The sequence below is a fragment of the Solanum lycopersicum genome, chromosome 1 (genome assembly GCF_036512215.1).
Source record: "Solanum lycopersicum chromosome 1, SLM_r2.1".
NCBI classification, from domain to species: Eukaryota; Viridiplantae; Streptophyta; class Magnoliopsida; order Solanales; family Solanaceae; genus Solanum; species Solanum lycopersicum.
In genome coordinates this window covers 16935445-16962698 of record NC_090800.1, presented here as the reverse complement: position 1 = coordinate 16962698, position 27254 = coordinate 16935445, and the positions used below count along the sequence as shown (strand labels likewise).

General features: G+C 33.4%; 1 pseudogene; it reads right to left on the bottom strand.

Moving 5' to 3' along the window:
* Positions 1–11000: 11000 nt before the first annotated feature.
* On the bottom strand, positions 11001–26480 carry LOC109119474 (endoribonuclease Dicer homolog 2-like; annotated as a pseudogene).
* Positions 26481–27254: the final 774 nt, after the last annotated feature.

Below are 27254 nucleotides of genomic sequence, written 5' to 3'. Positions count from 1 at the left end.
ATGAATTCTTGGTTATGTTATTTGGTCTCACCAATGCACCTGCTGCATTTATGGATCTCATGAATAGAGTCTTCCGTGAATACCTTGACTTTTTCGTCATAGTATTCGTTGATGACATTCTCATCTACTGTAAGACCAAGGAAAGGCATGAATAAAATTTGAGACTACCTTTGCAGGTACTTAGATGACATCAGTTGTATACCAAATTCAGCAAGTGTGAATTCTGGCTGAGATCAGTTACCTTCCTAGGTCATGTTGTTTCAGATCAATGTGTAGAGGTGGACCCCAGAAATACTGAGGCTGTTAAGAATTGGAAAAAGCCTCTTATTCCCACTGATATTTGTAGCTTTCTTGGATTAGATGGTTATTACCGCAGGTTTGTGTAGGGATTTTTTTGTATTGCTGCCCCACTTAAAACTTTGATGAAGAATAAAGCCAAGTTTGAATGGACGGAGACTTGTACGAAGAGTTCCAGGAACTCAAGGACAGACTAACTTCAACCCCAATGCTTACTCTACCTAAGTGTGGTGAGAATTACAAGGTTTATTGTGATGCATGTACGGTTGGTTTGGGTTGTGTCTTATGCACGCTGGTAAAGTTATAACCTATGCTTCTAGACAACTCAAGGTTCATAAAAAAAATTATCCTATTCATGACTTGGAGTTGGCAGTTGTGGTGTTTGCATTAAAGGTGTAGAGGCATTATATGTATAGAGTGCGTGTGGATGTGTTCACGGATCATACGAGTCTCCAGTACGTGTTCACACAGAGGGAGTTGAATATACGTCAGCGCAGATGGTTGAAGCAGTTGAAGGATTATTACATGAATGTGCACTACCATCCAGGTAAGGCTAATATTTTGGGTGATGCTTTGCGCAGGATGAGCATGGGGAGTAAAACCTACATTGAGGACGAGTAGAAGGAGTTTCCAAAATAGGTACACAGATTGTCCAAACTGGTGTGCGGTTGGTTGACTCTACCAGTGGGGGTGTTTCAGTTCACCCTAGTTCTGAATCATCCCTTATAGTCGAAGTCAAGAAGGGTTAGCATCTTGATCCTGTGTTGATGGAGCTGAAGGACTCAGTGTTGTTAAAAATGAATGAGTCTTTCGCTTTGGGAGATGATGGCATGCTTAGATATAAGGACTTGCTGTGTGTACCAGATGTGGATGATTTACGAACAAGGATTGTGGTAGAGGCCCATGGTTCAAGATATTCCATACATCCAGGTTCCACTAAAATGTATCATGATCATAAGCAGATTTATTGGTGGGATGGCATGAAGGTAGACATTGCAGAATATGTGGCTAAGTGTCCTAATAGTCAACATGTTAAGGCTGAGCATCTTAACCATAGTGGCCTGGCTCAGATTATTGAGGTTCTAACTTAGAAGTGGGAGGCCATTAATATGGATTCCTGGGTTGGTCTTCCGAGGACTAAGAGGCAGCATGACTCTGTGTGGGTTATTGTGGACAGGTTCACTAAGTCTGCCCACTTTATCCCTGCGAAGTCTACTTACAGTTTTCAGGATTATGCGAGACTCTACAGTGATGAGATTGTGAGGTGTCATGGGATTCCTTTGTTTATCATTTTAGATAGAGGATCTTAGTTAATTTCACACTTCTGGAGATTTTTCAAGAAAAGCTTGGGCACACAGGTAAAACTGAGCAATGCCTTTCATCCTCAGACAGAATGGCAGGCAAGCTCACTATTCAGACATTGGAGGACATGTTAAGAGTGTGTATGATTGACTTCAGAGGTAACTGGGATGACCATCTACCTTGGATACTGTTCTCGTATAATAATAGTTATCACTCTAGCATTGGTATGGCACCGTTTGAGGCATTGTGTGGTAGGAGGTGTAGGTCTCCACTTGGGTGGTTCGAGGTTGGAGAGTCATACATTTTGGGTCAAGAGATCATTCATGAGGCCTTGGAGAATGTTAGATTAATAATGAACAGGTTGGATACTGTTTATAGCCGACATAAATCATATGAAGACAACAGAAAGCGGCCCTTAGAATATAATGTTAGTGACCAGGTTTACTTGATGATATCGCCTATGAAAGGGGTGATGAGATTCGGCAGAAAAGGGAAGTTGAGTCCGAGGTATGTGGGGACATATGAGATCATACAGTGTGTGGATGAGGTGGCCTATGAGTTAGCATTGCTTGCGAAGCTAGCTTCTGTCCATCCAGTCTTTCATGTCTCTATGTTAAAGAAGTACCTAGCTCATCCAGCATCAATTCTACCTGTGGAAGGTTTACGGGTTGGTGAAGACTTGTCTTATGAGGAGCTACCTGTTGAGATCTTAGATAGACAGGTTAAGCGACTGTGGAACAAGGACATTGTCACAATGAAGGTATTATGGAGAAATCATTTTGTTGAGGGTGTTGCATGGAAGGCTGAGGCCGACATGAGATCATGCTATCCTGATCTTTTAAGCTCTTAAGGTTAGACTTCCTACTCTTAAGGCTATATTTCCTTATCCCTCCATATTTTGTTGCAATTGCTTTAACATGCATAGTGATTATGTTATGATCTGATTGGCATTACGATGTGAAGTGTTAGTGTTATTGGAGGACGAATGTTCCTAAGGGGGGATAATGTCACAACCCTAAAATCTAATAGATAAATACTTAAGGTGATTTGATTATTATTTAAAATCTGAAATTTTAGGGCATAATGGTCCTTTCACGTATTAATTAAAATAATTTAGATTTTGAATTAATTGAATTAAATCCTATTTTTACTAAGTCTTGAATTTAGTCTCTTAATCCTAATAACTCTCTCACTCACGTTTCTCAACTCTCTTCCATGTGTCTCAACTCTCATTCTCTCACGCTCTGACTAACAAGAAGGCTCAAGAACAATTTAATAACAATTGTTCTTCACACTTGAAAACAGATGGAAAGTTTTAAGAAAATCAAAGGGAGGTTGTTCGTCGAGTGCTGCTTACGTTGAGGAGAATTGGGAGTGGTTTGGATGAGTTTTGGGCAGAAGATTCACACTTGAGCAACATCAAAAGGTATGGGTTTCTCTCCTTGAATTCTTTCTCCAAGACTATTTTCCTTTGAATGATTCTCAAGGTCTTGAAAACTAAGGTTGTTCCCCTTTGTATGTCTTTGTCATTTGCTCCCAAACGAATCATAGGATTGGTATGTTGTGCTGCTCGATTTAGTCATGAATGTTGTATTTATATTAATTGTGAATATGTTTTATGTGAGGGAAATTACGAAAACAATATTCAAAGTGTGATCGAAAAGTTGGTGTGTGTGTGTGCAAGTGAGCAGTGGCTTTGGCCATTGTTCTGGGTTGTATGATTTATGTATTTCTTGTGTATTTTATGTGTGCAATGTGTGTACAATTTGATGTTCATTACCGTGAAATATTGTGGATTTAAATAGCCACCTTTTAACCAATAAACATATGAATAATGTTACTAAAAATGAGTTGGATAATGATAAGAATTTCCAAGATTTGGGTACTCTATAATAATGTTGAAATCTGTGTTTTAAAAGGGAATATTAAATAAGTGAGGTCAATGGGAATTGAACCCAAAACCTTACATGTTGCAATGGCTTGTAAAAAGAAAAAAAATGAAGGGGCTAAAGGAAATCGAACCCCTTAGCTACAGTTTTCGCGAGGGAGGAAATGCAAAAAAAAAGAAAAGAGGTTGGGGGAAATCGAACCCTTGGCCACTGTTTTCGCGAGAAAGGGAAAAGGAAATGGGGCTGGGGGAATTGAACTCTCAAATTGGGGGAAGAAATAGGAGAAAAATTAATTAATCAAATAAATGGGAGGCGTGGTATTCGAACCCACGACCCCCAGATACATAAGTCTTGTACTACATAATCTCTGGAAAGTAAGAATTACTTAGCGAACGATGAATGAAGCCCCATGGTTGTATGTTTAGACACATAAGTCTAACATACGTTCAAATGTAAACAAACCTAAGATCTATGTAATGAAATGATGAACCCTAGGAGGGTTAAGTATGAGTGTAAGATACACTAAATGGCCAAGTGCATTGGCATATGATTAGATGAACTATGAAATGAAGAAATGAACATTCACGTAATAAGAGTTGACTAACTATGAAAAGCAAAGGTGCTAATAATGAAGAATGTGGTCACAACATTCTATGAGGCTAATGTATATGATTAGAGCAATCTCGAAAGAGCCTAAGTAAATGTTACCAATACGTACTCACTAATGATTGTGTAAGATAATAAAGAGACCAGTCTCTATGAACACTTTAATGAAAGTATTGACTTTAACACACTTAATGCTAATGATGAGATGAGATATCTTCTAATGAGCTATGTTTTCCTCATACTAGAAGTCAGCTTCCATGAGGTATGAGTTGAATGTAATGGAACATTATACTTAGCACCGATAAGCTAGCTATGAGAGGTGATGCCTTCTTTCGGGAAGGGCGAAGGTTCACGTAACTCTCATGAGATGACACTGTCCGGCTTGCCGGGTATGGGTCTCCATATATCTCCTAGTTTTTAACCTATACTACCAGTATAGGGATCTGGCGGGGTTAAATTCCCATAAACGCTAGCATGTAAATTAAGTCACTTTGGCATGTGATTCCACCTCTTTTCGGTGTGGGGGAGAAACTGGAATTTCAATATTCGCACATGATCTACGTTGGTTAAGGTTAAAGTTTCAAATGAATGAATGAGGTTAGTCTAATATTAAGCACATAATGAAATGAATGATACCAAAGACTTTAGGATAGAATAATCAAGAGGTAAGGTAGACCCAGGTATTGACATTAGGTTATTCTTGATCATTGCAAAGCAAACCCGATGAGAGTCTTAAACTATACCCTAGGAATAGCTGGTGTTAGTACTAGCCTATGAATGAAATGAAATGAAATACGTATGAATGAATGAAGCAGACTCTGTGTTGACTAATGAAGACTCCCTAGTTGATGTCCCATTTGTTGATCCCTCATTTTGGAAAGTGTTAATGTGAATTCCATTATTCCAAGGTCTCATGGCATATGAATGAATGATATGAAATAAGTTATGTGTCATATGTTATGTGTTGTGTGTACAAGTTATATGTTGGGTGCAATACGATATTCATAATGATGCATGTTACTCTAATTTCATGACCTTCATAACTCAATTTGGAAAGTTCACTAACTTTCCTAAACTCAATTTTGCAAGTTTGCTGACTTGAATTAAAAAAAATATCTTTAGGAAAGAGCTATTCTTTCTCAAACATGTCCTTGGTGTGTGCTTGAATATACCCATACATAGTAAAAATGTGTACTAACCTTATATATTTATACTATTTTAGGTACAGGCACAGGTGGGTGATAGAGCTATGTTCAATGTTGCAGCTATCCCGACGTCAGCATTCTTCGGAGTTTTGTAGGTCCTCACTCTTTTGAGCTACTATTTAACATTCTAGCATAGTTTTAGAGTTTAGCTAGTGGACCATGTTCCACTAGCATTTCTTTCCTGTTTTGGTTCAGACTTTGTATTGGTGCCATTTTGGCGATTATACAATTAATACTCAATGAATATTTATTTCAGTTGCTTATCTCATTAATGTTAGATTGTTGATGATGAAAGATTATAAAATATTAAGAATATTTAGCAAGTATGTTAAAGATAAAAAAAATTCAATTTTTTTCACTAAAATTAATCTAGTTGAGGTATGAATAATGTATGTAGGCTTGTCTGCGACCTCTGAGAGGTTAACAAAGCCGGTCTCGTCTGGGGTCTTGGTTCCGAACGTGACAGGAAAAGTGGGAACCGCTGTGAAAATTCTAAAATTAACCCCAAATATAGGTCCTAAACAACTTTCCGAACTTGTGTTAAAAATTGGAACACAATTTGGTGCTCGAAACAGTCCCAACACGAACATACAACCAAAACCCCAATGTTATGCTTTAAACAACAATAATGGTAGAAGCTATTTACAAGAATATACCAGAAACGAAGGTCCAACTGCTGAAACCAGTCATACCACGACGATCCTCATGAAAACTACACAATTTGGGATCATGAATCACCAATTCGGGCCTAAAATGGCCGGAAAATCATCTTCTAAATTTTCAAAAGTTGATCTCAAAAATGAGCTACAACAGAAGCTAAAACACAATTTTTACCTTCAACAAAACATCAAAAAGAATTCAAACCACGCCAACACGTTCTCCTTTAAAACCCACTAAAGATAGCCTCAAGAATCAGTGCAATCGAACCTAAACTTGCTTAGAAAACAAGTCCCAAACTTCCAAAATCAAGCTCAGAAAAAGGGGGTCATGAAAACAGATGTTTTACAAAACATACCTCAAAAGGTAAACCCAAACCAGATTCCGATCTCACCAATGCGTTGTCCCCGAAAAATATCACAACTCAGCCTTTATGCCTCATTTTAAAGATGTTATATCTTCTTGAGCTATAGAGCTCCAAATTGGGAGATTCAAAACTTTTTTATACTAAATTCTTTTAGGTGTGCTAATATATTACTCTTTTCGGATGTGTTCCATTTAAAGAGTACAGTTTATGTGTAGAGGTAGATGTGGTTCCTTAAAAGGTAAAAACAAGAACTTTTATTTTTCCTTCTAATGTATTTTACTTGAGGAACAAGCTTCACATTCAATGTTACTTAGATTGAGATGTCTAATATTCTGTTATAAGGACTGTTCTTTCCTCATATGTGTGTAGTTTATTGTACTTAAAATGTGTTACATAAGATGAATTATAATAGAGAAATATGATCTGAGAGGATTCATATAATAAGATCCTACTTGTTTGAAACTAAGACACAATAGTAATAGTTGAGGTAGTATCACATTTTAATTAACCATCTCTATCTATTGCCACATGTATCTAAGTGTAGATGACATAAGATACACAAAATGACAATATGAAAATGCATTGACTTAACTCTTAGTGTTTTTTTCTTGAATAGTTTTTAAGGAAGTGGAGATACATTGAACCCTAATTCTATTGTTGAGATTTGTCGTATTAAACTTTCTAGTTTCAGAAAAATCAAATGGGTTTTTAGCTTTTGAGATAGGACTATGCTCTCAAAAACTCAATGGTTAATGTTTATGGAACTTTCCAACCTTGTTTTAAAGTTATGTGGTTTGTTTACTAATAATGAATAGTGTTGTTGGGGCTTTAAATCTATTTCTTATAAAGAAGGACATAAAACGGTGAATTTGATCATTTTAAATATGAACACGGTGAGAGAAAGAGTGATGAGCCTCTCAAAGTTATGTCTATGGGAAAGAAGAGCCATCCCAATTATTTGTTCTTCTTTCTATTTCACAATTAATTAGTCTCACTCTAGACTACACTTATGAAATTGTGTTCGTATGTTGTGGTACTTAGTGTCTCTCACTATGAACTTTTTTAGTAAGATTTTGACTTAAATAATTCTTATTCTTCATTATTTTCCCATTCTTTGTCATCAATGAATTATAGTCCTTTGTTTCATGAGATAACCTAATCTTTTGTCCCATTTTATAAGAAAGCATCTCATGTATTTTTTTCACTTTTTATTATTCCATTGCGAACACGATATTGTGAAATCACATTCGCAATACAATCTCTTGAGTCCAAGTACAATGGTAGGAAAATATCTATCTAAGGGATACAATTAGTTAAAAATGAGTCTATGTGAATCTTTTATGTAGTCGGATATTTTATATGCCAGTAGAAAATTGTAGGAAATATGGATGGAAAAATAATATCTTTGGAGAATGCTCAAGTTTATTATAGGCTACTTGACATTATTACAATCATCAACTACATCACTATTTATACTACTTAAAATAGAAAACAAAAAGTTTTGCACAAATAACTAAATACATGTATCACAATTTACTAGATACATGTACAAGAAATTCTAAAGAGACTTCTTGAAAAACTTAGAGACAATGTCGGTAGACTAAACATTGATGCATTTATTCCAACACTCCAGCTTAATGCATTTTATTAATAACTCCAATGCTTTCTCGAAGATAGCAAAATTTTTCTCTAGGAAGTGCTTTGGTGAAGATGTCAGCAAGTTATTCTCCTGTCTGACAGTAATGCAACTGAATTTCGCCTTTATCTTGTCCTTCTCGGATAAAATGATACTTGATGGAAATATGCTTTGATCTTTCATGAATGACTGGATTCTTGGCAATTGCAGTTGTTGATTTGTTATCACAATAGAGAACAATCCTTTTTTTTGTTTTTCACCAATCTCTTAAAATATTCTCTTAAGCCAAATAACTTGAATTGTAGCCTTGGATGCTGAAACATATTCTTCTTTGGCAGTTCATTGAGCAATAACTCTCTACTTTTTTGATAACAAAGAACAAATAATTGATCCAAATAAGAAAGCATAACTAGCAGCACTCTTTATGTCATCATGTCATCTAACAAGATTTACTCATTTCATAAGCGTGCATCATATATTATTTGAAATTTTGCATCATCTTTACATAATTTCCTGTAAAGAAAAAGTCATCCACATAGAGACAAACAATGATAATGCTACCATATTCTTTCTTCACATACAAAGTGACTTCACTTTTACTTTTCAAAAAATTATTTTTCATAAAGTATGTATCAATTTCATTGTACCAGACTCTTGGAGTTTGGTTCAGCCCGTAAGGAGATTTTTTTACCATGTACACCTTTTTTTCTCCCCCTTGAACAAATACTCTTGAGCAACATAAATCTCTTCATCAAGTTTTCCAATTAGAAATGCTGATTTAATATCAAGTTGAAATATCTTCCATTTCTTTTATGCATCAACAGTAATTACAGTTCTAATTGTCTCAAGATGATCAACTGGAGAGAAAGTTACATAAAAATCAAAACCTAGTTTTTGCGTGAAGCCTCTAGAAGCCAACCTTGTTTAGTGCTTTAGAATATCTCCTTCCTTATTGAGTTTTATTTTGTAAATCCATTATAGACTGACAACTTCTCTTTATCTAAGTATAACCACAAGCTCCCATGTATTTTTTTCCAATCATTTGAATTTCTTCTTCCATAGCTTTCTTTTAAATATCATGCCTTATTGTTTTTTCATAATTTTCTAGCTCAACACCGGCAAAATTACATCTTTGATATATGTCACTCAATAATGTTTCTCCTCTTGGAGGCGGTTCTTCATCTTTTGAATCTGGGATTTCTCCCCCTTGAGAGACATCTTCATCTTTCTAATCCTCTTCTTGATTTAAAGATATGATAGCAGTGTTCTTTATCTATTTATCCCCCCGATTCCATGTTGTTTTTTTCATGAAAAATGACATCTCCAATAACAACAAGTTTGTTAGTTTTGACATTGAGAATCCTATATCCTTTTGTCACATCACTATAACCAAGAACTATATATTTTTGACTTTTTTCATCCAATTTTTTTCTTTTCGCAGCAGGTACTTGAGCATAATAAATACACCCAAAAATTTTAAAATAACTTACAGAATGTTTAATTCCACACCAAGTTTCAACTGGTGTCTTGTCCTTTAGTGCATTTGATCGACACCTGTTAAGGATGTGAACAACTATATGCACTGCTTCTGCCAAAAAATATTTTGCCAGCCCTTGCTCATTCATCATAGTTGTGGCAATTTAAACAATTGTCCTATTTATTCTTTAAGATACATTGTTTCGTTGAGAAGTATACCCTGTTGTAAGTTGTTTTTGAATGAATTCATTTTTGCAATATTCTTCTAATTCTCGACTTGTGTACTCACGTCCTTGATCACTGCAAATGGTTTTGATGCTGCAACCTTTGTTCTCCTCAGCAAGGGCTTTAAATTTCTTTCAAGACTTTTCTTTCAAAATAAACCCAAGTCATTCTTGACAAATCATCAATAAAGATTACAAAATACCTTTGACTTCCAAGAGATGGAGTTTTTATTGGTCCACAAATGTCGGTATGAATTAGTTCCATAAGTACACTTCCTCTCCAAGACACCCTTTTGGAAAAGACTTCTTGTGTTGCTTCCCCATTATACAACTTTCACATGTATCCACCTCAGTATGCATCTCAAGAAGGCCTCGCACCATGTCCTTTTGCTTGAGAAGCTTTAAACCATGAAAATTCAAGTGATAAAATATTTTTTGTCAAAGCCATGAATCATCTACAATTTTATTTTTAATGCATTGTAATGAGATTGCAAAGGAAAGTTTCTTTTTATCATCCTCACTTCAACAATGACTTCCTTTGTCTCAATTTTATCATAAATCCTTCAATAATTATCTCTAAAGACAAGATAATAACCATTTTCCATGAGTTTACCAACACTAAGAAAATTTTCTTCCAAGTCAAGAACATAAAGAACATGATGAATTTGCTTACCGCTTCCTTTCATGTTGATCGAAATAGTACATTTACCTTTCGCATCAAATAGACTTCATTCCACATCTTCACTTTAGTAGTGTATTTTCATTTCCAATCCTGCGATTACTACGACCACTATTGACATACCAATCATTATTTTTGGTTGAAGCATCAAATTTAGAAGAAAAGAAAAAGTTTTCTTCCCTTTCTTCCTCCTATTTTTCACAAAAAATTGCTTGCTACAATTTCTTCTGCAATCCCTTTCAACGTGGCCAAACTTTTTACAAAAGTTACATTGGGGTTGCCTTTGTGCCAATATTATTCTGCATTGTGATTAGTATTTTTGTGAACTTAACAAAAAAGAATAGAGTTTTCCTCAACTTTTCTTCAACCTTTTTGGAAGAACCATCATGATCCTGCTTATTTTTTGGTTTGTTTTAGAATGGAAAGTCGTCTCTTTGGGTTGATCTTCACGAAAAAATCTTCGCTTTTTGTGTTCACGAAATGATCCAAGTAGCTCTTTGAAGGAAAGCATAGAAAGATCTTTCGTCTCCTCGGTGATAGCAAAGTTGTAATCATACTTTTCTGTGACACTAATTAGAATATTTTCCACAACTTGTTGGTCAGAAATTCTATCACTATATTTTCTCATTTCATTAACAATATTCATGACTTTTGTGCAATAGTCATAAATTTTTGTCACCATACACCTCAGTTTCCGGAAAATCCCAAGCTCCCTTTGTAGTCTCATAAGTAGCAATTTTTGCAAAATATGCTCTTGAGACTCCCATTTGGATTTTTCTTAAGGCTTTTGCATCTTGAAAATACTTAGGCTCAAGATTTTTCATCTCAGATGCTGTAAGATCACAATCATTGTCTGGCTCTTCAAAGCCATTTACAACAATAGTCCACAAACCATCAGCTTTCAAATGTGTTCTCATTCTTATCTTCCAGTATTCCAAATCAGTTCCATCAAAAAATGGAGTTAGAACAATTGAAGAATCAACCCCTTTATTTTTTTTGCATGGCATATTTTTTTTCTTCACCTAACTCCAGATTAAGAACAAAAATCTTCTTTGATACCAATTTGTAGGAAATATGAATGGAAAAATAATATATCTCTAGAGAATGATTAAGTTTGTTATAGGCTACTTAAGACCACTTGAGATGATTACAATCATCAATTACATCACTATTTATACTACTCAAAATAGAAAACAAAACGTCTTGCACAAATAACTAAATACATGTATTACAATTTACTAGATACATATACTACGAAATTCTGAAGAGACTTCTTGAAAAACTAAGAGACAATTTCGGAAGACTAAGCATTAATGCATTGTTTCCAACAAAAATTGACCAATTTTCTTGGAATTGACGCATAAGTGTTGTTTATATTCACATTTTTATCACACATATACCTTTATCAGAACTTACACGTTCTTCTTAATTGTGTAAACCTCAGTATGATCAACATTATGATGTCTTCAATATCAATTGAAATTTTCCTTAACTTTATATCTTATTACTTAGTATTGCATGAATAGCATCACCGTTCGGGTTGTGGAGGCGCTATTATAGTACAAGATCCTTCATGTACAAAGCAACTTGGATTGGACCGCATGGATCCAAAGCTTATGTAAAATACAACACATAAAAGAAAACTTATTCTTTGTTAATAATATTTTTCCTATAATAAAGTATTTTGCTACGTAACCTATAAAATGTATTCTGAATTTCACTATAACATTGTCAATGTATTTCCCGATTTTGATAAGATCCATTTTCAACCTATTTTGCATTATTCACATACTTGAAAAACTTCTTGCCGTCTATGTCACTTAATGAATTTGTAGTTGTAAAAAGTTTGAACATTATATTCCACAAACATGGCAAAAGTTTACGTTACTTAGCTATGTTGCTCGAATTCTTCAAAGAAAATATTATTGGATGTGTATAGGATTCTCCAAATCGTAATATCGTATAATTAAATAAGGTTATATATGTCATTAGTTTATGAAAAAATGAATTACATAAGCGATTTGCTTTAAACAAAAAAAAAGGATTGGTCTAAAACCCTTAGGCAAACACGCTGCAACTTTCAGCGTTAAAAAAAAAGAGAGAAGAAAAACAAAGTGTTTCTATTTCGAGAGAAAGACCATGAAAGAGAAGAAAGAATGGAAGGGGGAGGGGGAAGAAGGAAAAAAAGACTTATTCGAAAGTAGCTTTTAATAAGATGACATGCTAGATGTCAACAAATGTATTTTTTGATTGATAATATAGTTAACATATATTGTTTGTCAATGGATAAGCTTTATATATAGAACATACATTTTTATTTTAAGATTAGAGTTGGAATGTCTTACTTCTCCTTGTGATGTTGCATTTAATATGCCCCGGTCTGTGCTTAGAACATGTTTCTCCTCTGCATCACAACCAAATGAAATGTTCAGTTATTTCATTCCCTACTTATTAGACTTCTTTAGATTTTTGGAAACTATATAGTCGGGGCATCTATAAGTGAGCTCCTAGAAGTATAAAACATTGGACCATTAGAGTATGCTTATACACTTTTAATTTATAGCACAAACATTAAGGAGGTTCTCTCATGTACGAGTCATCAATCATACTATTATGCATTTTCTTTTGACTCTCGTGTCACAAATTTCGCTTTGCACTTTTTGTATGTCAAATGATAATTTGTATTGGTGAATGAGAAAAACCATTTCTGATAGTTCTAAGAATCGACCGAACAATGTTGAACCCAACAAAGAAAAGGGTTAACATTTAAATATATATCGTCATTTTTTTTTAATTTTTATATTTTGTTCTTTTAATTAGATTTTATATTTGTTTGTTTTTTTAAAGAAAATTTTCTAGCAATATAAGGTTGCACAATAGAGACCAGTGGTATCCTGAAGCAAGTTTATCTCTATCGAATGAATGTTATGATTCTTATTATCTTCATTTCTGATATTGTAACAAAACTTACTGAAATGCATATCTTGAATTTTGATATTTCAAAACTAGGAAAGGAACTTGGTTGAGCTAGAGTTCTAATTCAATTGATCCACCAGTCTTGCTTTATGTTATACTACTACATGTCGCGATAAATTATGATGGTTTTTTCGGAGATCATCTATAGGACATCAATTAAGTTGAAACGTTGCAAATTATTATGAATTGAAATTTTGTGAATAGGCATATATGATAGTTTCTTAAATGATAATATATGTTTCAAACCCATCAATTTGAATAATAAATATTCTTTATGCTATTATTTATTCAAGATTCGAAACAAAGTTTCAATGGTAGCTTAACTAGGTCATCATTAATTCTTATTCATATTGTGCAGTTTGAATGAGACGCAACAGTTAAAATCAAGTTGGAGTTGTATTTTGACAGCAATCTATATTGTTTGTTTGATTTTTTCTTATTGATCAAAAAGCTTAAGTTTCTTATTTTAGTTAAACATTAGAGAAACAAGAAAGGTCTATTGATGTTCTTCTATATGGGGGGCACTTTTAAAGTTAGTTTGTAATTATAAATTTGCATTTATCACTACTTTGTCATACAAATAATTGACCTCAAATACCTAATAATAATTGAAATTTATCAAGATTTTCAGTAAGCAATTTGTATGCACGGGCGGCATAAATCTAGTATATAAATAAGTGACAATAACCAGGCTGTCAGCTGTACTATTTTTCCTTTTTTGATGATTTTTTCATTTTAATTTGTTTGTGTTGTTTTTAAAATTTCTTAAATATTTAAAATATATACTATAAATCATGAAAATCACCAACTTAAAGTACTTGTAAAAAAATATTTAAAAATTTGATTAATTCATAAAATTAATATATCTATGTCAAATAAAATGTGATAAAAGAAGTAACATCGTATTATATAATTTTAAAACTACGTAGAAAATATTGAAAATATCAATAATTAAAAACATTTGAATGACTCTTGATTTTATTCGTGCTACATACATTATGATAAGTAAAGTAACATACATTATAAAAGTTTTACATAAAAAGTAGTATAAATTATAATAATCAAAGAAGTAATATGTACTCCTAATATTTAATTTGAAAATTACGTAGAAAATATTGTAAATCTCAATAATTAGAAATATTGGATTGACTATTTAATTCTATATGTCAGACAAGAGAAGCAATATAGATTATTTTAGAAATACGTAAAAATACAATAAATTAAAAAAAATACTTAAAATATTTAAAGTCAATTTAGTTTACTATCGAAATTCTATCTATGCACAAGTAGACACATAAACTTGAACAAGTAGACACATGAGTCCTTTGTGGCACAACACACTTAAGACAAAAAATGACATGTAGGACATGTGTGTCTATTACTTCAACTTTATACAAGTTTAAGTGTTTACTTGTGCACACCTAAAGTTGAAGGGTATTAATGTGATTTGAAGCCAATTTAACGGGCATATTTATGTATTATGCCTTGATTATATTTTCGACATTATTTTTTAAAAGACATAATACATAAATATGACACTTAACTTATTCAGCAGACAACCATGCCCTCCAACTACAAGGTATACACTAAAACATGTATGAAATAAAACAAGTAAACACATATGTCCTACGTTATATAATACACATAGGATACCACATAGGACACAGAATTGCAATGTCGGGTGCAATGTTAGGATGAATGTGTATATTTGTTCAATTTTATATAAGTTTAAGTGTCTACTTGTGCACACCCAAAGGTAAAGGTCATAGTTGCCAACTGACATCAAATTAAGGGCCATGTTTATGTATTATGCCTTTTTTAAAAAGTTCATGTAGTGGTATATATGATCCTGATAGCAAAGTTCAAGGTATATTTTAATCTTTTACATACATAAATTGTTTTTTGACGTCTTTGATTATCATTATTTGAATTTCTTATTCTTATTTAATTTTTCTTTCATTCCTTAGCGTAAAGAATAAAAATAAAACTAATTCTTGTGGCTATATTATAATATAAAACTGTTATAAAATGAGATCAAAATACAGTAATACTAAACAAGAAATGCAAGTCAAATACTAATGAGAAATATAGAGTAGACAATATTCTTTTATCAATTTTGTTGTATATTTTCTAAGGGTAAAGATCATCCTTTTATTGGATATTTAAATCATCCTTTTACAATATTTGATAATACATTACTATAATATTTAATTAATATAATGAAATGTACACATTACGTTAGGCTAGGTTAAATAAACATTCACACAATTAAGTGAATTTCTAACACTCCCCCTTGGAAGTTCATAGATAATTGGTCTCGTTAAAACCTTAGTAGGAAAAACCCTTTCGGAAAAACCCTAGAAAAGGAAAAAGAGTACACACATCTTGTAATCCGCTTTGAGTGCTGCCTCATTAAAAATCTTACCTGGGAAACCTTATGTGAAAAATCATGGCTAAGGGAAAAAGAATACAACGCGTATTTGCGTCCCTGATGAAAGACTTATTTGATATCTTGGAGATGACGCATCCCAATCTTATATCTTAGCTTCTCAAATGTTGACGTTGGCAATAAGTTAGTGAATAAATCTGCAAGATTATCACTCGAACGTATCAGTTGAACATTTATCTCACCATTTTGTTGAAGATCATGTGTGAAAAAGAACTTAGGTTAAATATGTTTTGTTTGATCTCCTGTGATATATCCTCCCTTTAATTTTTCTATGCAAGCATCATTATCTTCATACAATATAATTGGAGACTTTGTTTGCACAAGAATATTGCATAACTTCAAAATGTGTTGAGTCATTGATCTAGACCATAAACACTCTCGACTGGCTTCATGAATGACTATTTTCTCTGCGTGATTTGAAGGGGAGAAACTATTGTTTGTTTCATCGAACACAACGACACAGTTGTACCTCCATAGGTGAATAAATAGCCCGTTCGAGATTAGGATTTATGCGGATAAGACAAATACCCTCATATGCATAATTGATCAACTCTGACTTGGATGCATTAGAATACAGCAATCCCATATCAATTGTTCCTTGAAGATATTTGAATATATGCTTAATACCTTTCCAATGTCTTCTTGTTGGACATGAGCTGAATCTTGCTAATAAACTTACTGCGAATAAAATATCATGTTCGGCTTGTTGATAAGATACATTAGTGCCCTAATAACACTGACATATTGTGTTTCATCACCAAGAACCTCTTCATCACTTTCTTGAGGTCAGAATGGATCTATATTTATATAAAGAGATCTCATAACTATCGGAGTACTAAATGTGTCTCATTAATCCATGTAAAATCTTTTCAAAACCTTTTCAATATATGTAGATTGATGGATTAATATTCAATTTGTCAAATGTTCAATGTGAAGGCCAACACAAAATTTTGTCTTACCAAGATCTTTCATTTAAAAATCTTTCTTCAAACACTCAACGACTTTTGAACTCTCTTTAGGAGTTCCAATAATGTTCAATACATCAACATAAACATATATTATTACAAATATAGATTAGACTTTCGTGTAAAAATACAAGGACAAACAGGGTCATTATTTTACCCTTCTTTTAGCAAAAATTTGCTAAGACGATTATACTATATTCGTCCTGACTATTTTAATCCATATAAGAATTTCTGAAGCTTTATTAAACAACTTTCTTTTGAATTTTTATATGCTTCAGACAGTTTGAGTGCTTCTGGAGTTTCATAAAAATATTGTCATATAGTGAGAAATATAAATAAGATGTGACAACGTCCATTAGATGCATTTCAAGCTCTTAATGAACTGACATATTTATCAAATACGGCAAGGCCATGTCGTTCAATTGGAAGCCTAATCCAAGAAGGTATGAACCAAGTGACGGGCCTAAAGGTAATTGCATCTACCACAAGAGAATACTTCTCCTTATAATAAATGTCAAACCTTTGTAAAAATATTTGTTGCACAAGTCATGCTTTATAGCTTACGACTTTACCACTTTCATTGCATTTTCGCACAAAAAACCCATTTATGCCCCCTAGATTGACACCTTCAGGTGTTCGGACTATTGGTCAAAAAACTTCACGTTTTTCAAGTAAAGCCAATTCTTTTTGAACATAATATTTACACTTAGGCCTTTGGGAGGTAATATAAATAAAAGGCATCTAATTGGAAAAATGTTCCAACCAAGTTTAACACATTCGACAAAGTAATACAAAGCCTTTTTTGAAAGCTTTTGAAGTTTCCGTATGTCTTTCTTGCATTCTCTTAGCGGTCTTAGATTCAAAAGTCCTACTTGAGCTTACAAGACCGTGAAATATTATGAGTAAGTTGTCAAGTGTTGCATGAAACATTAGTTAGACTTTAATTCTCCTACAATGTGGTATCATATCAAAGGTTTGCAGTAAGGGAATGACCCATGAAGGAGAAGAAAACGTTTCTAGAACCACTACAATCAGGATGGATGGTGGAAGTAAGATTTGCAAGGCAAATAAGCACCACAAGAGTAGTAAGGAAATGTTGTTCGACCCTACACCAAGAAAGGCACTAACATGTCACCCACATTTGACCATTCAAGCAAATGGTGATGAGTATGGTGGTGATTCTATTGACGCCATAATCAGAGAGGAATGGGTCACAAGGGTTCAAATGGAGAGGTAGACCGTAGAGATATTAGGCCGGCATTTGGATGAGGTTGATGAAGAGTTCAATACTCTAAGGGACATCAACCTTAGAAAACGAAAACATCCGCAAGGACTTGGGAGGGACACCAACATGCTGAGTTCGAGATGAAGGAGACCAGCAGTTTCTTCGAGTGTCGGCTCATTGATGCGCTAAATATGATTGCAGGTATTAGAGTCGAGAAAAAAGCACTCAATGAGGGCGTGTAAGCTGAAGGATCAGCATCATTCGACCGAGATAGGGAAACCAAGTGTAGTCAGGTAAAGAGTGGCAAAAACAAGATCAACATTGTCGTGTTGTATCATTAAGGCTTGTTAGAGTGTAAACCTTATAAACTCAAAGATGATACTTGAAGTACCCATAGAATTAAGTTTCAATTTTTGAAGTTTGTGGCTTGATATTTGCATTTTATTTGCAAGAGAGGAGATGCCGAGTAAATCTGGTCACACTAGGCATGCAAGTTATTTGCACAATTTTTTTTCAAATAGAAAAATATTATTGCAATCACTGAATAAATAAAAAAAATGAGTTTATTCATAAAAATTGTGAGTACATATATGTTTATCCCTTGATTCCCCTCTAATAAAATTACTCCACGATTCAAAGGCTAGTAGTGTCACCCATACTAGGATGATGTGGAACTTCTTAGGATTTATTTGATCTTTTTGAAAAGATTTTACCGATCATGTTAAAGTATTTGGTTGTTAGGAAGAGTGCGCCCATATCTTGAGCACTTCGTGAATATATGAAATTTTAGATATGCATATTCAAAGAAATAAATGCACTTTATATAAGTGTTATATAAGTGTGAGATAGTGTTTAGGGTAAGTAGTCTCCAAAAACCCTAAATGAAATAGGATTCATCTTGTAGAGTTCCACAAAAATTTGATGTCTCAAATGTCATGTTTTTGTCCCATGAATTTTTTTTGGATGCATAGTTCACTTAATAGTTTTGCTGGATTGAGTTTTATTGGTTGAGGTCTAATCAACTATTCCATAAGAGGTCTTATGCTTAGAAATATGGTATCTTTGTCGAAGCCGGTTTAGCAAAGATCTCTCTCTAGCAAGGGACTCAAAATCATCTTCAAGCATCTTTGGGAAAGTAGTTCCACTCTCCATCTAAACGTGGACACAAGATCTAATTTCTCAAAATCCTTAAGTACAACATAGATTTTGTAGATCTAGCGAGGTATGACAAATGTGCTCATGCAGGCTTGCCTTAACTGCAGATTGAGCATAACATTCATTATTTACAATAGTAGACAGCAAAATAAGTAATTATTCTTGGAATCAGTCTCTAATATTTGAAATAAAGATGTGTTGTAAAAACATAATATAGCACTACATCTCCAAGAAATTCCAATTGCTAATAGCATCTTGGTATCTCAGGTAGCATGTAAGATCCGTGAGTTAGTACTTTAACAAACAACAAAGAGTCACAAAACTTGTAAAGTAGCAATGATTTCCAAGTACCGTATATTGACTAGCTTCTAAACATTCACCAGGAAATTGCTTAGCATAGGTGCATCAAAAAAATCAATATCCATCCAGATCCATTTCAATAAACGATAAAGTTGGTACTTCCGCGCCTGAGTTGAGGTAGGTACCTATTAGTGCCTCACCACATTAGCTACTATCTTATTTATAATCTCCTACTTTACCCGATTATCCATTTCTACCGACGGTAAACTCTTTGAAAAAGTTTTGAACTTGAGAATTATCCTTAGGAATGAACACCATTTTAAGATTTAATGGCTCATTACGGAAAAATCTCAGAATTTTACGAGAACATCCAAGATTGAACAATGCAACACTAAAAATTATTATTTTTTCTTAATACTGAAAGAACCTCATCACGATTTTCATAAGTCTTAAACAACAATATACTGATAGCATATTTGAGAAAAGAATCTCCAAATTACCTAAGTGTTTCCAAAGGAAACTTCTGTATGCATTTGTTTGTTTTTAACACTTTCAAAACCTTAGCAGTTGGGATAAAAAAATTTAGTTTGCCCTATAAAGTCCAAACGTTTCTAGCAGACAGATACTAATTGGAGAAAGATTCTTGACCTAGAGAATCTTATGAATCTAAGGTATACACGTATGAGAGTGAATTTGCTCGGATGGAATATAACAGATTCACTGCCATACATGTATACCTTAGAATTTATAATATTCTCAAGGTTTGGAATCTCTCCTAACACCTAACTGTCGTGCTACAACCTTGAGATTTTATATGGGAAGCAGTAATGCCGAATAAACTTGAACGGCAAATAAAAACTTTGTATGGCAATTGCTGAGGTTTTGGAAGTAATGACAACAAAAAAATACCTCTAGAAGTTTCATTTGGAATAACTTGGGTTACATGGAGACTCTATTCTCAAATGTGATGTTAGTATACAGTTATTTAAGACTTATGAAAGTCATTACTAGGGTTTTCTAAAAATTAATAAAAAATAAAATCATTTCCAATGTTACGTGTGCAAGTTTGGATGTGCTCGTATAATATCAAAATTCATCTATAATGAACCATTCAATCTTAAAATGTGAATCATTACTGATGATAACACTACTTTGGTTTAGAGTTCCTATTGCCTTCAATAAAAATGTATAGTAGGCTAAGACAAATGATTAGAAATCGTAAGAAGTGGTTGATGTGGTTGAGGAACTAATAGATTCCTACCTCAACTTGTGTGGGGAAGAAGCGGCTTCCATGTGACTGCTAAGAAACAAGTTAATATGTCTGGTACTTTGAATCACTGCTACATTACAAGTTGCATGATCCTTCACTGCTTGTTTAAGATCTAACTCAAGGATCATACAAGATACCTGAGATTCCACGATGATATCAACACTAGAAATTCTTGGAGATACAATGCTAGATTATGTTGTTACAACATATATCCATTTCAATTATTCAAACTGACTCCATGACTATTATTGAATTGATGTATGCTTCTATTAACAATCAATGATATGCTCAATCCACAGAAAAAGGCTGGCATGCACAAGCACCTTCTTCTTCATGCCTCGCCAAATTTGTAAAGACTGTACAGTTGAGGATTATTGAAAATCGGATCTTGTTCTACGTTCGTATGGGAGGCTGAAAAGTTGTTAATCTGTGTTATAAAATCAGAAATTACTGATTCTAATAAATTGTTCAGAAATATGAAATAACTGAAAATTTATAGAACCAATAAGAGAGATGAACAAAAATTTAATTCACAAAAAGTAAAATTTGTAAAAAAATGTACCAAAATCTTAAAAAAGTTTTAAATTGGAAAAAGATCATGTCCACTGAACTCACAGTGTCCCCTTAATGAAATTATTCCCTCTAGTATACGAGGTTTGATTTGGAATATAACCTCCTAGGGTAAAATGATCTTAATCAAGAGAGGGTAGATACCAAAAGCTCTATTGTCAATGAACCAATCCATAATAGGAAAATACAGAAAGAAAAATATGTGCAGAAGAAGAAGAAGAAGATCATAAAATTCGTAAGGAAATATTCTTAAGAATGAGTGGTATTTATATTCAAGAAAAATAGTTTTCGAAAGGTTGCAACCCTTTCAGAATTCGCACGACCATTAATGAAAGTTTGCAACCTTTCAAATGTAATGAATGTTCATGAAAGTTGCAACCATTTAGAACAGTCATGGCGGAAAATTTAAATAAAATAGGAAAGTTCAAATAAAACGGGTCGTACGCGAATCTGAGTCAGGTCGGGTTAGTCAACTAAAAAGTTGAATCATTTCGACTAATTTTAAAATTTTGTTATCAACTAATTAGTTGAAAACATTTTTGTCCATTTAATTAATTAATTAAAATAAACTTTGTCCAAAGAATAATATCTCGATCATTTGTCAAAGCCAAAGCAGAAGCCTAAGCTGAGACGAGCGACGACGACGACGACTGAGCGAGGGGGGGCCCTAGTTCTGACCCTTTTAACAATGAACAGGAGTGTTTTTGTATTTAAACTCTCCTATTTTTCTTTTCACCACCGATGAGGGACAAATTCCTTCTCATTAAAGCATAATAGGACCTTTCAAATTCCCAAGTTTTCAAGTTCTCAACATTTTAAATTCCTCTCTTTCCCTCTATTTCCCATCAATTCTTGCTATATACCCAACAATACAATTCATAATATACATCAAACAACACCCTAGCATATTCCAATTGAGAGTCCTTTATTCTTTTAAAATGTACAGCTTAAATCAATTGTAGTTTTGACAACATTGAAATTCAAGTACTTGAACTTATCCAATACTTTTTTAGTATATTGGGATTGAGATATGATAGTCCATGGGGAGTTTTGATAATCCTAACCTCTAATTTCAAATCAATAACTCCTAAGTCCTTCATATCAAACTTGCTGGACAGGATGCGCTTAGTATCATTTATATCGTCAATGTCTTTACTCATTATTAACATGTCATACACAATAAAAACAAACATGACTTCATGATTCATTAAATTTTAATGTAAACACATTTATCACATTCGTTAATCTTGAATCCATTTGCCAACATTGTTTGGTCAAATTTACCATGTCATTGTTTTGGTGCTTGCTTGAGTCCATAATGTGATTTTACAAGTCTGGACACTTTCTTTTCTTTACCAGGAACTATAAATCCTTTAGGTTGTTCATTGTAAATTTCTTCCTCCAACTCTCCATTTAAAAAGGTTGTCTTTACATCCATTTGGTCGATTTTAAGATCATACACAGCTGCTAGTGCAATTAAAATCCTAATTGATGTTATCCTTGTTACTGGAGAGAATGTTTCAAAGTAGTCCAGACCTTCCTTTTGTTTGTATCCTTTGACTATCAGTCTAGCCTTATATTTGTCAATCGTCCCATCACGTTTCATTTCTGTTTAAAGATCCACTTTGATCCTAAAGGTTTATTTCCTGGAGGAAGATCAACCAATTCCCAACTGTGATTGCTTAAAATTGATTCGATCTCACTATTAACTGCTTCTTTCCAATAAGTTGACTCAGACGAAGACATAACTGCTTTAAATATTTGAGACTCATTTTCAAGCAATAGTGCTACAAAATGTGGTCCGAAATAATGAGATTTTTGTTGGTGAGTACTACGCCTAGGTTCCTCACAAGGTAGAATATTTTCCATTGATTCTTCTCTTGGTCATTTAGGTCTTTCACTGGTTGACTCATTTTCTATTATATACAGATAAATGTTTTCAAAAAACTCTATATTATCTGATTTAATTATCGTAATAATATGGAACTCTAGATAATCAGATTTGTGAACTAAAAACCGATAGGCTTTACAGTTCCCAGCATACCCAATAAAGAGACAATCTACTGTTTTGGGTTCAATTTTAACCCTCTCTGGTAAAGGAACCTCTACCTTGGCTAAACACCCCCACACTTTGATATATTTTAAGTTGGGTTTCCTTCCTTTTCACAACTCATATGGAATTGATTTTGTTTTTCGATGGGGTACTCTATTGAGTATTTTATTACCTTTAAGGATGGCTTCCACCCACAAGGTTTCGCGGCGAACCAGAATAGATCATTAAGGCATTCATCATTTCCTTTAGTTCTTCTATTCTGCCAAACCTTTTGACTATGGTGTATATGTGCAGTAGATTTATAAATAATACCATATTTCAAATATATCTCTACAAAAGGATATTCATATTCTCCAACCCTATCACTCTGAGTAATTTTAATCTTTAAATTCAATTGGGTCTCCACTTCATTTTGTATTACTTAAATGCATCAATTGCTTCATCCTTACTATTAAGTCAATATACATAACAAAATAGAATGCAGTCATCAATAAAAGTTATAAAATACTTTTTCCCACCATGAGATGTTGTTGACTTCATATCACATATATATGTGTGAATTAAGTCTAAAGTTTTAGAATTTCTTTCAACAGATTGACAAGGATGTTTAACAAACCTACTTTCCACACAAATTTCGCATTTCGATTTATCACATTTTAAATCATTCAATACTTCTAGATTAACCAATTTTCGAAAGGCTTTGTAATTTACATGTCTAAACGGGCATGCAATAAATCATTTAACTCCAATAAGTAAACAGAAGCAAAATTTTTATTAACACTGTCAGCAACCATTACATTCAATTGGAAATGACCCTCATTGAGGTAGCCCTTTCCTATGAACATTTCATTCTTACTTATTACAGCTTTATAACAAACTAGGACACACTTAAACCCATTCTTAACGAGTAGTGCAAAATAAACTAAATTCTTCCTAATAGTAGGGACATGCAGAACATTGTTCAAAGTCAACACCTTGCCGGATGTCATTTTCAGCATTTCTTTCTCAGTTCCTACAATCGTTGTTGTTACTGTGTTTCCCATAAACAAATCTACATCGTACTCAGCAGGAAAGTACATTGCAAAGACTTCTTTCGCAGAGCAAATATGTCTAGTGGCACCTTAGTCGAGACACAATTCCTTGGGATTTCCAACTAAGTTCACTCCGAGGTCATTGCACACTGGTCATCTGCATCTTCCATTTTTTCTCTGATGTTTGCTTGACTTTTTCCATTGTCATTAAACTCTCCTATTTTTCTTTCCACCACCGATTAGGGACAAATTCCTTTTCATTAAAGCATAAGAGAACTTTTCAAATTCTCAACTCTTAAAGTTCTCAACTTTTCAAATTCCTCTATTTCCCTTCTTCTGGCTACATACCCAACAAAAACTACTTCCAAAATGTGTTTGGAGATGTTATTTGGTTCGTTGTATGTGCGATCTTTGTGGATTCTAGATCCAAAAACTCGACATTCATAGACATCAAATTTGTGTGGGACTCTACTAGATGATTCAAATTTCAATCAGGCCTTCTTGAAAACTATTCCTAGCTTACACTATATAAAGGGTAATATATCCCTTACGAAGGGATCTTGAAAATTTCATAAATTCATGAAATATTTCCAAAGATATCAAGATGTAGGTGGACTCTTCTTGAAAACCAATTACTTAAAAAAAAGATCCATAGAAACCTATTTACATGGATATCAAATAAAATCCATTTAAGGTGCAAATTATCAGTTAGAACAATAAAGACATTGATATAATTGTACCCAAACTATTATTAATTAATGAAATATTCTTGTTTCATCATATTTATTTTGTGGTCGGAGTTTATTTTCCATAAATAAGATTTAGTGCAAACAAATTTTGTCTCCTTAAACCTAAAAAATATTTATAATTTCTTTTGGGGTTTGATTAGTTCGATCGGATTTAATTAATTAGTAAATTTCGTTAGAAATTGAAGAAAAAAATGAATTTTCATTGATCAAATCATTCATTCCGTAGTCTGATAGATCTTTTATAAAAATTAATTTGTAAGAGGAGAATAAATATAGATGAAGAGCATTTGGGGTCATCTCTTACCTTTTATGTAGTATTTATCTCCCCAAAGCTTGGAGATGCACACACAAGAAGAGGCCTTATGTTTAAAAATGTATTTAGTATCTTTTTTAAAGCTAGAATCAACAAAGATCGCACCAATAAAGGACCTACAACATCCCCAACCACAATTGGGTGAGTAGTTGCACTCTCCCATCCAAACGTAGACACAATATCCAATTTCTCAAAATTCTCAAATGTATAACATATCTGCCTTTGAAGATCTGGCGAAGAATGAAGAATGTGCTCATGCAGGCTAGCTTTAACTGCAGATTGAGTATATCATTCATTATTTACAAAAGTAGACCACAAATAAGTAATTAGTGTTGTAACAAGCCTCGAATATTTGAAATAGATATATGTTGTAACAACATAATCTAGCATTACATCTCCAAGAAATTTCAAGTGCTAATAGCATCGTGGAATGTCATGTAGAACGTAAGATCCGTGAATTATCGTTTTTAACAAGCAGCAAAGGGTCGTGAAACTTGTAGTGTAGTAGTGATTTCTAAGTACCGTACATTCAGTAGATTCTTGGCATTCACGATGAAGTGCCTTAAGATAGGTGCATAAATAAAATCAATGTCCATCCCGTTCCATTTCATAAATAATAAAGCTGCTACATTTCCTGTCCGAGCTGAGGTAGGCACCTGCCAGTGCCTCAAACACATCAACTACTATCTTGTTTCTAATCTCCTATACTTTACCTACAACCCATTTCTACTGAAGGAATCAAGAAATTTTTGTCAAGTTGTAAACTTGAGGATTTTCACTAGGAATTGTCCACACTTTGAGATAGAATGGTTCATTACGGATAAATCACAGGATTTTACGAGCATATCCAAGCTTGAACAATGCAACATTAAAAATGATTTTATTTTTCTTGATGTTGAGAAGACCCTCATGATAATTTTCATAAGTCTTAAACGATTGTATACTAATAGCATATCTGAGAAAAGATTTGCCAAGCTTCTTAAGTGATTCTAAATGAAAATTCTGGAGACATTTCTTTGTAGTCATTACTTCAAAAATCTTAGCGGTTGGGATACAAAGTTTTACTTTGTGGTTATTCAAAAGCATTCTTCTAAAGTTTATTCGGCATGAATTCTTTCCCTATAAGGTCTACAGGTTCTAGCACGGTAAATAATTATCGTTGACCTCAAGAATCTTATGAATTCTAGGTATACACATATGGTAGTGAATCCCCAAACTTCGCCGAACAGATTCACTGCTATATGTATATACCTTAGAATTCATAAGATTTTCGAGGTCAAGAATATTTTTCCATTCACTATCTGCCGTGCTTGAACCTTTAGACTTTAATGGGGAAGTATTCATGCGGAATAAACTTGAAAAGAATGCTTCTGAATAATTCCAAACTAAAACTTTGTATCCCAACTAATAAGATTTTTGAAGGAATGACAACAATGTAATGCCTCCAGAAGTTTCATTTTGAATCACTAGGGAAACTTGGAGACTCTTTTCTCAAATGTGATGTGAGTATACAACTATTTAAGAATTATGAAAGTCATCACGAGGGTTTATTCAGAATTAAGAAAATAAAATCATTTCCAATGTTACACTTTGAAACTTTGGATGCGCTCGTAAAATATGAAATTTATGCATAATGAACCATTTGATCTTCTAACATGAATCATTCCTGATAGTAATTCCCAAGTTCTACGACTAAGAGTTCCCTTTTACTTCGATAAAAATGTATAGTAGGCTAAGGCAAACGATTAGAAATAGTAAGAAGCAGTGAATGTGGTTGAGGAACTAATAGGTGCCTACCTTAGCTCGTGTAGGGATGTAGCAACTTTACCATTTATGAATTGTATTGGGGTGCACATTGAT